Below are 14,140 nucleotides of genomic sequence, written 5' to 3'. Positions count from 1 at the left end.
AATAACATTGGTACGAGTGGGAAACTTGGCACTCCACATAAAAAATCAAATATCATCATAACTATAATATACATGGTACAAATACTTGAATCTAGGTGGTGTTATAACTAAATAAAGGTTGAACTAAATAAAGGTAGTCAAAATTATTTGCAGAATGCAATTCACAACCCAATGATTTTACCCAAAAACCTATATTTTGGCATTTAGCTAGGAAAGTAACTTTAAGTCAAGAACTCAAATATTATAAAGTTAGAGAAATACATTTAAAGTCTTTATGACAACATGTTAAATACACAAACTCATCAAAAATAGGTGGAAATAGATAAACTATGAGAAGTTTTATGATATATAGAACTGATGACATATGCCTAAAATGCATGAATAAAAAGCTCTTGGACTGTGGATATGGCTCAGTGTGGATCACTTGCCAAGCAAGTCCCAGAAAATGTAAGGACAAGAGTTTGGATCCCCAGATCCCATGTAAATGCTGGGTGGACATGGTGGCCCATCTTTAATCCCATGATTTGGGAGGTGGAGATAGGATCATTGGGCCAGCTGGCTGACTAGACTAGCAGAATCTGCAAGTCTTATGTACAAGTGAGAGTCTGCCTCAGTAATTAATATGGAGGGTATTTGAGGAAGATACTCAACACCACCCTAAGACCCCACATAAGCTCATATGTGCATAGAAACGCATTCACATATTTTCATACCACACACACACACACACACACACACACACACACACACAAATGCACATGCATGTGCATATACAGGTATACAAAAATAAACCCAATGAGCTCAATGATCTCAGAAAAAATGTCAACTAAATATACACATAGAAAAAAATCTAAACTAGAACTTTCACATAGCAGCCATCATAACTGGCTACAAGTGTTTAAGAAAATTAATGAGGGTTGGAGAGATAGCTTAGAAGTTAAGGCATTTGCCCGAAAAGCCAAAGGACCCTGGTTCGATTCCCCATGACTCACATTAGCCAGATGCCCTAGGGAGTGCATGCATCTGGAGTTCGTTTGCAATGGCTGGGGGCCCTGGCATGCCCATTCTCTTTCTCTCTTTCTTCCTCTCTCTCTCTCTCTCTCTCTCTCTCTCTCTCTGTCTATCTCTCTCTTCCAATTTCTCTATCAAATAAATAAATAAAAATAAAACATATTAAAAAAGGAAATTAATAAACATTAATTGCCTTCTTGAAAACGACTAAAGAAATCGCATGAGGACACCATGCTGTCACTACCATATAGATTGAACATCACAGGCCTGACCACTATGCTTTGGCAGGAACATGATTCTCTAAAATCTGCAGCAGAAGATGTAGACTGGGTCAATAACATCTGAAAACATTTCACCTTCCTTTGGTAACATTAGAGTTATATGTACCTAGTGGGCATGACAGCCAATAACAAACATATATGTCCAGGGCAGGGAAGTGAAGGCTGAGCAGGCTGTTGTCCCATGTGCCACTGCTTCTGCAGAAAGACTCAGAGCCCAGAAGTGACAAGTAGTGAGGCTTCTTGACATCGCCAAGAAGACACATTCACAAGACATTTCACCAGAGATATCTATGGAGACACCCCTTCCAAGGAAGCCACTCTAAGACACCCTTGCACAAATGCTATTTCTGAGATGCTTTTAGTGATGTTCTCAGTATTACAGATTGAGCAACAATACAAAGAAAAAGCCAAATTAGAAACACACAGAAGTGATGAATGATATTGGGAGAATAATACAGGAATATGCTATCAGGTATGAAAGTTCAAAAACAAGAAGAAAACAAGATGAATATAGAGCAAGGGTGATCATCACAAAACACAGAATAGAGGATGATCTAGAAGGAAAGGAATTAAGACTATTTTTTGGAAAAGAATAGAACAGTACTATCAATTATTACATACACATATACACATGTATACATATTATATGTACTATATTCATGGCATAGGGAATACACATATCCTTAGATGGAAAACTTATTTTAGCAGGATTTCTATACTATCATATATTTTCCATTTTTAAGATAATATGATTAATAACAAAAATAAGAGGTAAAATTTTAGAAATCATATAAATATTTATTTGTTGTATTTTTAATTTATGATTTTATTGATCTACTTTGATCTTAATAAATTTACTCATATAAACCCATCCTTACATTATATACACACATCATATTCTTATAATGTGATATATTTTCTCTCTGATTTTAGAGATTCTGGGATAATTTAGATAGAGTAGCCACTCTTGTTTAAAAATAATGATCTAAGGGATTGCATGACCATTATTTTATAGTATTTAAAAGTGGAATGAGGGTGCTATGTCACACACACACACACACATACACACACACACACTCACACACACACATACACACACACACACACTCACACATGCACGCACACCCTCCCCTTGGCCTTCAATGTGTATTCACTTACTTTCTTATCCAGCTGACTTTGCTCACTTGCTCACTGTCTATCTCGGGTATATATCTCAGTGGCTGTGCACTTCAGTGGTTGTAACTGGACTTTGCATAAACATGAGATTGTGAGACAGTAGATCAGAGATGTGAAAAGCTTGGAGATTTTCCTATAGCATAAATTTAGAAGCTTTACCTCAGTATCAGGTATGTGTGTGTCTAGTCTTTACGAGCTTTTATTTCTACTTGAACTTTCCAGCAACTTGATTCTAAGGGTTAAGTATGATTCACGATTTGTTTTTGAGGTTAGTGGTGTCATGCATGAGATTTTCAAGTGAAGGGTTATAACAAAAATGAAGGGGAATTTGGAATGATAAACAAAAATTATTAATACAGACAGTATGACTAAGGCTTCAGACAGCCTCTCCAGAATTCCCAATGAAACATGAGTTTATATAGTTTATCTGCACCCACTTCTTTGAGGGTTGGCTGAGCCACCTGCAAATACATCATAGAATTCATAATAGAAGCTGGAGCGAGGTTTGCCTGTGAGCAATTTGTTGAGTATTAGTCACATTTGGCCAATATCCTCTGAGGAAATCACACTTTGGCCTGATGCTTGTCAATGAAGACGGGAACTGACAGCTACTTCTTACTCTACGCTACCATAGCTCCAGTGGTTTTATTAAAGGGGCAAGGAGAAAAACACACTATCAGCATTCAGTTCATGTGAGCTAATCACAACTTGAGAACCTGCCGTCCATCAGCTTGTACCAGAGATGTATTAGGCATGAATGAGACTCGGCTCTTGCCTTCAAAGAGCACATGGTGAGATGAGAATGACGAATGCTTACTCACATCTGGGCTTACGTGAGAAAAGTTCCGATAGAGGTGTGAAATAGATCAGCGTTGCTGAGAATGCTAGTACTTTTTTCTGAAAGCTATTTCCGATTATTTGTGCAGCCTCTCTGTAGAGGAAAGAGTGAAAAGGAAAGAAGAGAGGAGGATGAGGAAAGAAGAGGAGGAGGAGGGAAGAGATACTTAACTTTTAAAGTTAATCTACACACTCACAGTTAAGTGCAAGCTGAGATTGACCAAATAGAGGAAGCAGACTCTTTCTACGAAAAGAAATAGGTGATGTAGATCTAGCATGGTGGCTAAGTTTGAGATCCAGGGGGATTTAATCATATTTGACTGTGCACAGGAGTGATATGAGAGGAAAAAAAGAGAATATTACATTTTAAAAATGCATAGAGGAGAACACAGGGACATTACAATATGATATATATGTGAGGTTTCCTACGTATTTCTGTGAAAAGAGAATTCATTTATCATCTTTAAATATTGTATTTAGTAAGTGCTAAATCTGAGAATGTCAGGCCTTTTAAACTTTTAACTACTAGCATTATAGTTAAATAGTTAAATTGTTAACTTGGAGCATGTGAATCATTTTAACTTTGAAAACATCGTGGCCCTGTATTTACTGAGTAGCTCACAGCATTGACTGTTAACAAACAAAAGGCAAAGGCTGAGTGATTATATACAGGCCCCGGTCAACAGGTAAACATGTAGTTGATCCTGGCTGCCCCTTGCAGATATCCCTAAGAAACTTTCAGCTCATTGATTTTCTATTGTAACAATGAACTTAAGCTATAAGATTTCCATATTTTATTCTTTGATTCATTGCCTGGCTTACTCATGCTTTCCATTCTGGGATGGACAAACAAGGATCTGCCTCTGTGGCATCTGTGTATCCAAGAATACTCATTTAATTACTTTGAAACACCACATTCATATTTGTACCATGAGAATTATAATTATATCTGCCCTGTATGGTTTTGAAGGCTGGATGAGTGGTCAAGATGAGGTCACAACTAAAGTATATTATATAAAGATTGATTGCATTTTGGAACATATATTAAAATTAATCCCCTCTTATTTAGTTTTTAACTGGTGTCCTGGCAAATCAGATGTAGATCTAATAGCTGTTTTTTCACTTCATGGAATACTTTCTACTTATGAATGCATTTTACCAAGGATGTCTTAAAAATGCACCCAGCCACAATGAGGCATATGAATGTTAAGCTTTGTAGTGAGTAATTCCTTTTATTTTCAATCTTTTAGAAGGTATGTGTGAGTGTGGGCCTGCACATGCCAAGCACACATGAAGAGGTCAGAGATCAAACTCTAGCGTTGTTCCTCACTTTCCACCTGTTTGGAGCACAGTCTCAAGTTCACTACTGCATATCCCAGGCTCACTAGCCTATGAGCTTCTGAGAATTTTCCTGTTGCTATGTTCCATCTTGCCACAAATTACTGCAACTGGCTTTGTACAGGTTGAGAGATCCAAACTCAAGTTGTCACTTTGCACAGCATGTCCTTTTACCCTTTAAATAATCTCCCTTCCCCTGAATGAGTAACCCTGAGAGAGAAAAAAATCTGACATTTTAGGTTCAAATCCTAGAATTTTGTATAATAATTGCATAACCCTCAGAGTTCTTTTATTTCTTTTTCTATAAAGTACCACACTGGGAAACTGGTATCAGTACTTCTATTTTTCATGAATGTTTTCAAGGCCTGTGAACTTCTTACTATATAAAAAGTGGTAAGAGCATTTCCTGGCAAATAAATATTACATCTAAGCTTGATGCCATGATTAGCCTGATATTTTAGTTTGGTTCGGTTTGGTTTGGTTTGGATTTTTGAGATAGGGTCTCAATCGAGCCCAGGCTGACTTGGAATTCACTATGTAGTTTCAGGCTGGTCTCAAACTCGCAGTGATTCTCCCACCCAAGTGCTGGGATTATAGATGTGAGACACCATGCCCCGCTTTAACTTGCTATTTTATTAAGGCCACTGCTGAGTAAATCAGATGCATAGCACTGGTTTGAGGTAAGGTTCCACAAATACAAATTTAATTATAAACAAAATTCTCTTATGACCACATAAAGATGAAATATTGAAAAATAAAAGTGACTATAGTTTAATGGACAGTCCCACCCCCAATCACGTTGTTACCTTTATGTCACTGATATAATCACTTGACCAACAGCTGCTTGTGGTAGGAAAGGGTCTAGTTTGGCTTGAAGACTAGGATATGAACATACTTTGTATGTAAACATCACATGTTGTTACTATCCTTTCCCTCCTCCCTGCCCCTTTTGTGAAGAGGCCTTCCTCAATGGGGATGCACGTCAACCTCATGGGGATTGTGGATCATGCATTATGGGTGGGTGTCTCTGTGCATAATGTCACAACTTGTGGCTCTAACAGTCTTTCTGCTCCCTCTTCCACAAAATTCCTTGAGCCATGCTGGGAACATTTTAAGTCTACTTCAGTTATGGGCACTTAGGAACATCTGGATCTGTGGTTGGGCAGGTGTTGAGTGTTGTCAGTATCTTTCTCCATCACCCTTGTGCTGATATCAGCTTAACTAAGAAAGCAGCACTCTTGTTCATTTTCCCAATTCCTCTGTGGCTTAAGCTGGGGCCATGGTGGAGTGCAGTGCACTAGGTCATCTATCTCTTCAGGACCAGCTCCCGTCTGAAAAAGAGAAATAGATTTTCCAGTGGAGAATGAAGTCAGCACCAGATAATTGGGATAACCATTATTTAGAGAGAATTAAAAGGGTTTAGACCCTCTCATAGTTTAAGGTTAGTGGGATCTTGATATAGGAAAGCAGAATCATTTTATGTATATGATTCTGTCTTGTTTCCAAGTTCCAGATATGTTTTTTTTTTTTTTTTTTCCCCCCACTGATTGTATCTGCAAGTGAATCCAAGAACAGTTAGTTACCCTCCATGGCTGTGTGCCACTATTTCCCTAATGTGATCATCGCATCAGGTTGTTTACTTCGGATTCGCTTAGACTTTGAGATGTTTGGAGAGATGTTGGCCACTTTCCCCTGGTAGCTCATGTAGTACCTTCCAGCACTTGTGAGGTATATTGTCTGGGGACTAGCTCTCCCACAGATTCCAACCAGGTCTCCCCATGGTCCATGCCAACAGTGTTTGGTGTCTTAAGCAGTAGGGTATTACCATTAACCTCCAGTGAGTATGCTATTATTCTGACATATATCTGTCATTTTTGTTTTAGGAGATCTAGTAGGTCTCCCAGGTCAATAGCTCATTGTGAATGTAGACCACAGCCTGGTACAGGGAATTACAGGCCAGTGCCAAGGGAAAAGAAAAAAGAAAAAGCCAGAGAAGAAGGAGGAACAGGGGAAATTTGAAGTTGGTTTTATCTCACTCTCTTAAGATTCAGTTGCTCCCCATAAGATCCTTTTGAGGTTTCTACCTTTTAGTCTGACTTCCAGGAAATATGATTTTATGGTACCAGTTCAATTTGGTTCAGTTTTGTGTCCCCGCTCTTTCCTCCAAGTACTATCCTCACTATTGTCCAAACTGCAACATGTTGTTCAGTTATGTCAGCAACTTGGGCTGATCCAGGTTTGGAACTTCAGATGAGTGAGATAAGGTAAAGGTTGTCTTTCTATAATTGTGTGAGTTCACTTAGAATGCTCTGTTCTAAGTTCAGCCATTTTTCTACAAAGTTCAATGTGTCATTTTTCTTTTCCTATTGCTGAGCAGAATTCCATCATGTAGATATACCACATCTTGGTTATTCATTCATCCAATGATGGACACCTGGGTTGATTCCAGTTTTTAGCTATTTTGTATTGAGCATCTATAAACATGGTTGAGCAAATATTTCTGAACTGAGATGTGGAGTTTTTAGGGTAAATGCCCAGTAAGGGAATAGCAGGGTCTTCTGGTAACTCTATATTCATCCTTTTCAGGAGACTCCATATTGATTTCCATAGTGGTTATATGAGTTTACATTCCCACCAACAGTGAATGAGTGTTTCTATTTTTCCACATCCTCACCAACATTTGTTTACATTTGATTTTTTATGTTTGCTATCTTTACTATGGTAAGGTGGAATCTCATAGGTATTTTAGTTGGCATTTACCTAATGGTTAGTTGTGTTAGCCATTGGTAATTCTTCCTCTGAGAACTCCCAATTTAGCTCTCTCCCTCCACTTTTGGAGTGACCTGTTTGATATTTTTATTGTTAAGTTTTTTGAGTTCTTTGTAGATTCTAAATATTAGGTTTCTGTCAGTGTATAGCTGGCAAAGATTTTCTCCCATTCAATAGATAATCTGTTGGCTCTTCTTATGGCAAGTTTGCCTGTGCAAAAGCCTTTTAGCTTCATGAGGTCCCATTGGTTGAGGGCATGTTTAATTTCCTTAGTTACTGGACTTTTGTTCAGGAAGTCTTCCTAGTCCTATATCATGGAGAGTGCTTCCTAATTTTTCTTCCAGTAGTTGAAGTGTTTCAGGTCTTACATTGAGGTTTTTAATTCATTTGGACTTGAATTTTGTGTATGGGAAAATGAGTGGGTCTAACTTTATTTTTCTACATATGATCACCAATTTGTCCAACATCATTTGTTGAAGATACTATCTTTTCTCCAGTCTACATTATTGGCACTTTTGTCAAAGATCAAGCAGCTATAGTTGCTTTCCCTGAAGTCTGGGTCTTAAATTTTGTTTCATTGGTCTATGTTTATGTTTTTATTCCAGTACCATGTTGTTTTTGTCACTATGGCCTTGTAATATAGCTTTATATAAGGTATGGTGATACCCCCAAAAGTTTTGTTTTGTTGTTGTTGTTGACGATATGTTGGCTTATCTGAAGCCTTCTGTCATTCCATGTGAATTTTGAGATCATTTTTTCAATCTCTGTGAAGCATGATGCTGGTATTGTTATTGGTATACCATTAAATCTTTATATTTCTTTTGGTAGAATTGCCATTTTTTATAATAGTAATGTTACAAATCCAGGGTTATGGGAGGTCTTTTCAAGTCTTCCTCTATTCTTTCTTGAGTTTTTTTTTAATGTTTTTATTATACAGTACTTTCATATCCTTTGTTAATGATTCCATGGTATTTAATTTTTTTGGTGGCAATTGAAAATGGGACAGCCTCATTGATTTCTTTCTCTGTACATTTGTCCTTTGTGTATAGAAAAGGTACTGATTTTTGTGCATTGATTTTGTATCCTGCCACTTTGATGAATGAATTTATCACATTTCAGGTCACTTATGTATAGGATTATGCCATCTGCAAATAGTAATAAATTGACTTCTTCTTTTCCAAATTTAATCCCATATATTTATTTCTCCTCTCTTATTGCTTGGGCTAGTGCTTCTAGAACTATGTTCAAAAGCAGTGTTGATAGTGGGCACCCTTGTCTTGTAGTTTATCTCAATGGGAACTCCTTGAGTTTTTCCCCATTAAATATTATTTGGGCTTTATGAGCTTTAGATATAGTCTTTATTGTGTTGAGATATAAACCTTCCATACATATTCTTTCCAGTGTTTTGAGCATGAAGTAGTGTTGTGTTTTGTTACGGCCTCCTCTGCATCAACTGAGATGAGCATGTGGTTCTTATGGTACAGTTTGTTTATGTGGTGTGTTATGTTGACTGAATTCTATATGTTAAACCATACCTGCAACCCTGTGATGAAGCTTACTTGATCAAGGTAGATCATGCTTTTGATGTGTTGTTGAATTCAGTTTGCAAGGATTTTGTTTAGGATCTTTGCATCTAAGATCATACGGGATATAAACTTATATATATTTTTTCTTATTGCATTTCTGTATAGTTTTGGTATTTGTGTAATTCTAGCTTCATAAAAGGAGTCAGGAAGGATTCCCTGCTCTCTGATTATGCAGAATAGTTTGGAAAAATTTGTTTCAGTTCTTCTATGAAGGTTTGATAGAATTCAGTTGAGAAACCATCTGGTCCTAGACTTTTCTTTTGGGGGAGGTTTTTGATTACCATGTCAATTTCCATGGATGTAATTGTTTAGCAGATTAATCTGTTCTGAGTTTAATTTGGGTAGACAGTATGTGTCTAGGAAGTCATATGTTCCTTCCAGATTGTGTAATTTTGTGCAGTAGAGGGTTTGGAAGTATGCCCTGATGATTCTTCCATTTTCATTGATGTCTGTACTGATCTCTCCTTTTTCATTTCTGATTTTGTTAATTTGACACTTCTCTCTTCTTTTGCTTGATCAGTTTGGCCAGGGTTTTGTCAGTCTTGTTTCAAAGAACCAGCACTTCATTACATCAAATTTTGAATTGTTTTCTTACTTTCCAATTTATTCATTTCTGCTATAATCTTGATTATTTCTTTGCAACCATACCACTTTGGGGTGGATTCTTCTTGTTTTTACAGTGACTTTGGATGGACAGTCAGGTTATTGATTGTTTACCTCTCTCTCTCTTTGTAATGAAGATATTTAGGGCTATTAATTTTCCCCTTATGATTGCCCTCATTGAGTCCCATAAGTTCTAGTAAGCTATGTTCTCATTGTCATTCAATTCTTGGAATTTTACAATTCCCTGTTTGATTTCTTTCATGACCCAATCATTGTTTAAAAGTGTGTTGTTTAGTCTCCTGGAACTGGTGGAGTTATTGATGTGTCTCTTCTTGTTAATTTCTAGCCTTAAAGCATTCATGACGTAGGAAATTATTTCAACTTTTTTGACTTTATGAAAGCACACTTTATGGCATAATATGTGTTCAGTTTTGGAAAAGGTCCCATGAGCTGCTGAGAATTATGTGTATTCTGTAGAGTTGGGTAGAAAATTCTGTCGATATCTGTTAGGTCTTGTTGATCTATGATGTTGTTGGGTTCTACTGATTTTCTGCTTGGTTGATCCACTGGTGATAGTGGAGTATTGAAATCACTGACTATGATGGTGTTAGTGTTTACTTATGTTTTATTGTCAAGTAGACTTTGTTTTATAAACTGTGGTGTCCTTGTGTTTGGCATATATGTATTTATGATTGTGATGTGCTCATGTTGGACCATTCCCTTGATGAATAAGAAGTGGCCTTCTTTGTCCTTTTTCATGACTTTTGATTTGAAGTCTGTTTTATCAGATAATAATATAGCAACACCTAATTGTTTTTTTTTTTTTGTTTAATTTCCATGTGTTGGAATATCATTTGCCAACCTTTCATCTGAGGAGGTGTCTATCTTTAGTGGTGAGGTGGGTTTCTTGAAGACAGCAGATAGAAGGGTCCGGTATTTTGGTCCATACTGATAACCTGTATCTTTTGATGAGTTAAGACCATTGGTATTTAATGTTATTACTGTGACATTTGAATTAATCCCTGCCATGATGAGGTGTTTTTTTGCAGATTGGTGCTTCTTGTATTCCTAGTATTTTAAGCCTTGCTTATTTTGTTTATTATGATCTTCTTCTTGTTGGCTGTTAGGATTGGTTGTTTGGTTGTTCTGTGTGCAGTATTCCATCATGCATTCTCTGTGGATTTGGATTTGTTTTCACATAATCATATAGTTGACTTTTTTATGGAACATTTTTCCTTCACCACCTATTACTAGGGATGCTTTTGGTGGGTAAGGTAGCTTGGGTTGGGAGCCATAGTTTTTCAGGTTTTTAAGTGTGCCATTCCAGGATCTTATGGTTTCCAGGGTTTGCATGGAGAAATCTGATGTAATTCTGACAGAATTGTATTTTTATGTTGTGAATTGCTTCTCTGTTGCTTCTTTTAACACACCCTCTCTTTGTTTTTATTGTTAAAAGTTTCAATTATGATGTATCTTGGAGAGGTTCCTCTTTGGTCCTGTCTGTTTGATATTCTGTGGGCTTCTTATATCTGGGTAGGCCTCTCTTTTGCAAGATGTTGAAACTTTTCTTCAGTTCTTTTGCTGTGTATATTCTCTATGCCTCTCTGGTCTAGACTTTCATTCTGGTATACCCATTATCCAGATATTTGATCATTTTAGGGTGCCCCACAGTTCCTTCATATTCTGTTTACTTGAATGGTTTGTACATAGCAAAGTATTTGGCCTCCCAATCAGTTTCTTCTGTCTTATCATACAGGTCAGTGATTTTTCCCTTCCATGTGAGTAACTGTGCTGGTGAGTGGTTATAGAAAGGTTTTTATAATTTCTATTTGACTTTTATTTTCTGTTGTGTTATTTTGTGTCATGTCCAACTCTTTGTATTAGTTATGTACACAGTATGTATGCAGCCATATCAGTACCATCATTAACCTCCTCCCTTTCCTCTTCCTTCTGCAGGGAACCTCTTCATTGAGGAATGTGGATAGTGCATTGTGGGGTTAGCCTTCAGTTATAGGTAAGAGGCAAGGTCACTGTGCATAATGTCCCAACATGTGGGTTTAACAATATTTCCAACCACTCTTCCACATATCTCCCTGAGCCATCATGTCTTTGTTTTAGGTCTACTTCAGTGATGATGTCTTGGGATGCACTGTGTCTTTGGATATCTGGTTTGGTGGGAGTTGAGTGTTCTCTATGTCTATCTCCTTCACCCTTGTGTTGGTACCAGGCTCATCAAGAAAGCAACACTTTTGCTCATTTTCCCAATTACTTGTGGTTTCAGTTGGAGCCCTTGTGAAGGTACAGTGGGATCCTCAGGAGCTGCTTCCATCTGAAAAAAGAAGCAAATTCTCCAACAGAGAGTGAATTCAGCACCAGATAAATGTGATAATTATTATTATTATTTTAGAGAGAATTTAGTAGGTATTGGCCCTCTTGTAGCCCACAATTGTTGGGAGCTTGATAAAGGAGAGCAGACTCATTATTTGGATATGGTTCTGACTGGTTTCCCAGCTCCAGCTGTGTTCTATTCCACTGATCTGCAACTGTGATTGATTTCAGCCCCAGCCAGGAAGGACAAGTTTAGCTTTAAAGCTGCTCTTACAGTTCGAGGCTGCCTAGGCATCACATGGTTAGTTTTGTTAGGCAGAGAGGAGCACCTGCTGGCTACATGGGCCCAGCTTTTGGGACCTAGGAAGCAAAGAGAGGGGTCTCTCACCAACCTGGAAGCTACGTTTTGATGGCCTTGCCTTCTAAGGCATCAAATATGTCTTGCAAGCAACTCTCAACACAGTGCAGAAACTCCCGGGCGTTGCGTCCAGGGTAGGAGGACACGTTGCAGCCTATCCAGTTGTCATGAACGGCGGAAGCAATGCCAAAGCCATCAGGGACCACTGGCGCAAAGCCCACGACATTCACGGCTGGGCTGCTCAGGGTGCTTGTGCACAGGATGTTGTGGTTTATCTGCCCGCACGCGGGGTCCAGGTAGAGATCGGGCAGGCCAATCCCCCGGGAGCACTCTGCCAGCACGTGCTGCAGGCTGCTGACACCGTGTGTGGAGGGCTCCCTGATGAAGGACTGGAGCCCCTCTTCGAGAAGACGGAGGCCGGGCGGATGGTCTCCGTGCGGCCATGCTTGAAGGCGGCGTGCTGCAGGAATCGTAGGTGGCCACCATCTGGCTGCACTGCTGCAGGAAGGCCATCTGGAAGGCCAGCTGGGCCACCGCGTCGGGGCTCAGCTTCTGCTTCTTCAGGAACTCCTTGCCACCCCGCTGAAACTGGAAGCCGTCGATGGCGAGGGTCCGCGTGGTGGCGTCAAACTTGTCCTTAGCAGTGGCGATGGCCGACTTCAGGGCATCGCTTAGCTTCAAGCTGAGCTTTTGCACCGCGGCAGAGGAGTCGGTGCCCGCCGGTTGGCTCTGCGGAGTGACGGTGGGCATCTCGGTGCTGTCTTTGAACACTTCGTTGAGAAACCTCAGTGCTGCCACCATGCCGCACCAAGTGTGCTCAAGGTGACTGCGGCAGCGCCGTCCTTGGCTACGATGAGGTTAAAGGACTTATCAAACCAGCGGTTTGTACCATAACCACGCAGCATGGTATGGGGCAGGTGGACGAGGGCCTTGACGGGGAAGTCATCCAGACAGAGGCAGAAGACAGCACAGTCGACTTTCTTCAGGGTCTCCCCATTGCCACCGTACACCAGCTTCTGCCGGGCCTCTGCCCAGACATCTCGGTTCTCGCTGGTCAGGTATGCCAGGGGAAACTTGGGCACGGGCCACTGTCTGCGACAATATACTTCAGATGGGCCTGAATTTCGGAGGGGCTCACAATGTTCCCGTCTTGATCCAGGATGTCAAAGACATAGAAATGCCCTCTCCTTAGGACCAGGAGGTGTCTGGCCTTGGCGTCAGTGAACACCATCCTGACTGGGTTTTGGAAAACGAGTTGAGTTGAAAAGGCAAAAATATTAGGACATATCCAGAAAGCAGCCAAATCAAGAGCAGCTGGTTACTTACCATGGCTCTGTGCCACTATTTAACTTGTGTGAGCATTATGTAAGGTAGTTTAGACCACGGGTTGCTTAGACACATGTTGGTCATTTTCCCCCAGTCACTCATGCAGCACTTTCTGGGACTAGACACTTTTCCAGATTCTAGCCAAGTCACTCCATGTTCCCTACCAACAGCATATGGTGTCTTCAGCAGTAGGGTCTTACCACTAACATTTGGTGTATCATCAAGTACTCTGACAGAAATCTGTCTTCTTTTGGGAAACCTTGTAGGTCTCTCTGATCAAGAGGTCATTGTGGATGCTAACCCCATGCTGGTACTGGGAGTTACAGACCAGCACCAAGGAAAAGAAAGAAGATAAAGAAATGCAATATAAAAGAGATAGAAGAGAGAGAAGAGGGAAAGAGAAATATAGAAGCAGGAGAAGATTAAGTTTGGTCTTCATCATACCCTATCCAGGTCCCTGGGATTCAGCTGTTCCCTCTAAGGACATGATGAAGGTTCAACCACCTAGTCTGTCTTTTAGGGTGTAG

General features: G+C 39.5%; 1 pseudogene; it reads right to left on the bottom strand.

Annotated features, from left to right (window-relative positions):
• Positions 1 to 12,328: 12,328 nt before the first annotated feature.
• LOC101595924 lies at positions 12,329 to 13,591 on the bottom strand (annotated as a pseudogene).
• Between the last annotated feature and the right edge of the window lie 549 nt (positions 13,592 to 14,140).

The sequence above is a fragment of the Jaculus jaculus genome, chromosome 2 (genome assembly GCF_020740685.1).
Source record: "Jaculus jaculus isolate mJacJac1 chromosome 2, mJacJac1.mat.Y.cur, whole genome shotgun sequence".
NCBI lineage: Eukaryota > Metazoa > Chordata > Mammalia > Rodentia > Dipodidae > Jaculus > Jaculus jaculus.
This window is presented reverse-complemented; position numbering and strand designations above follow the sequence as displayed.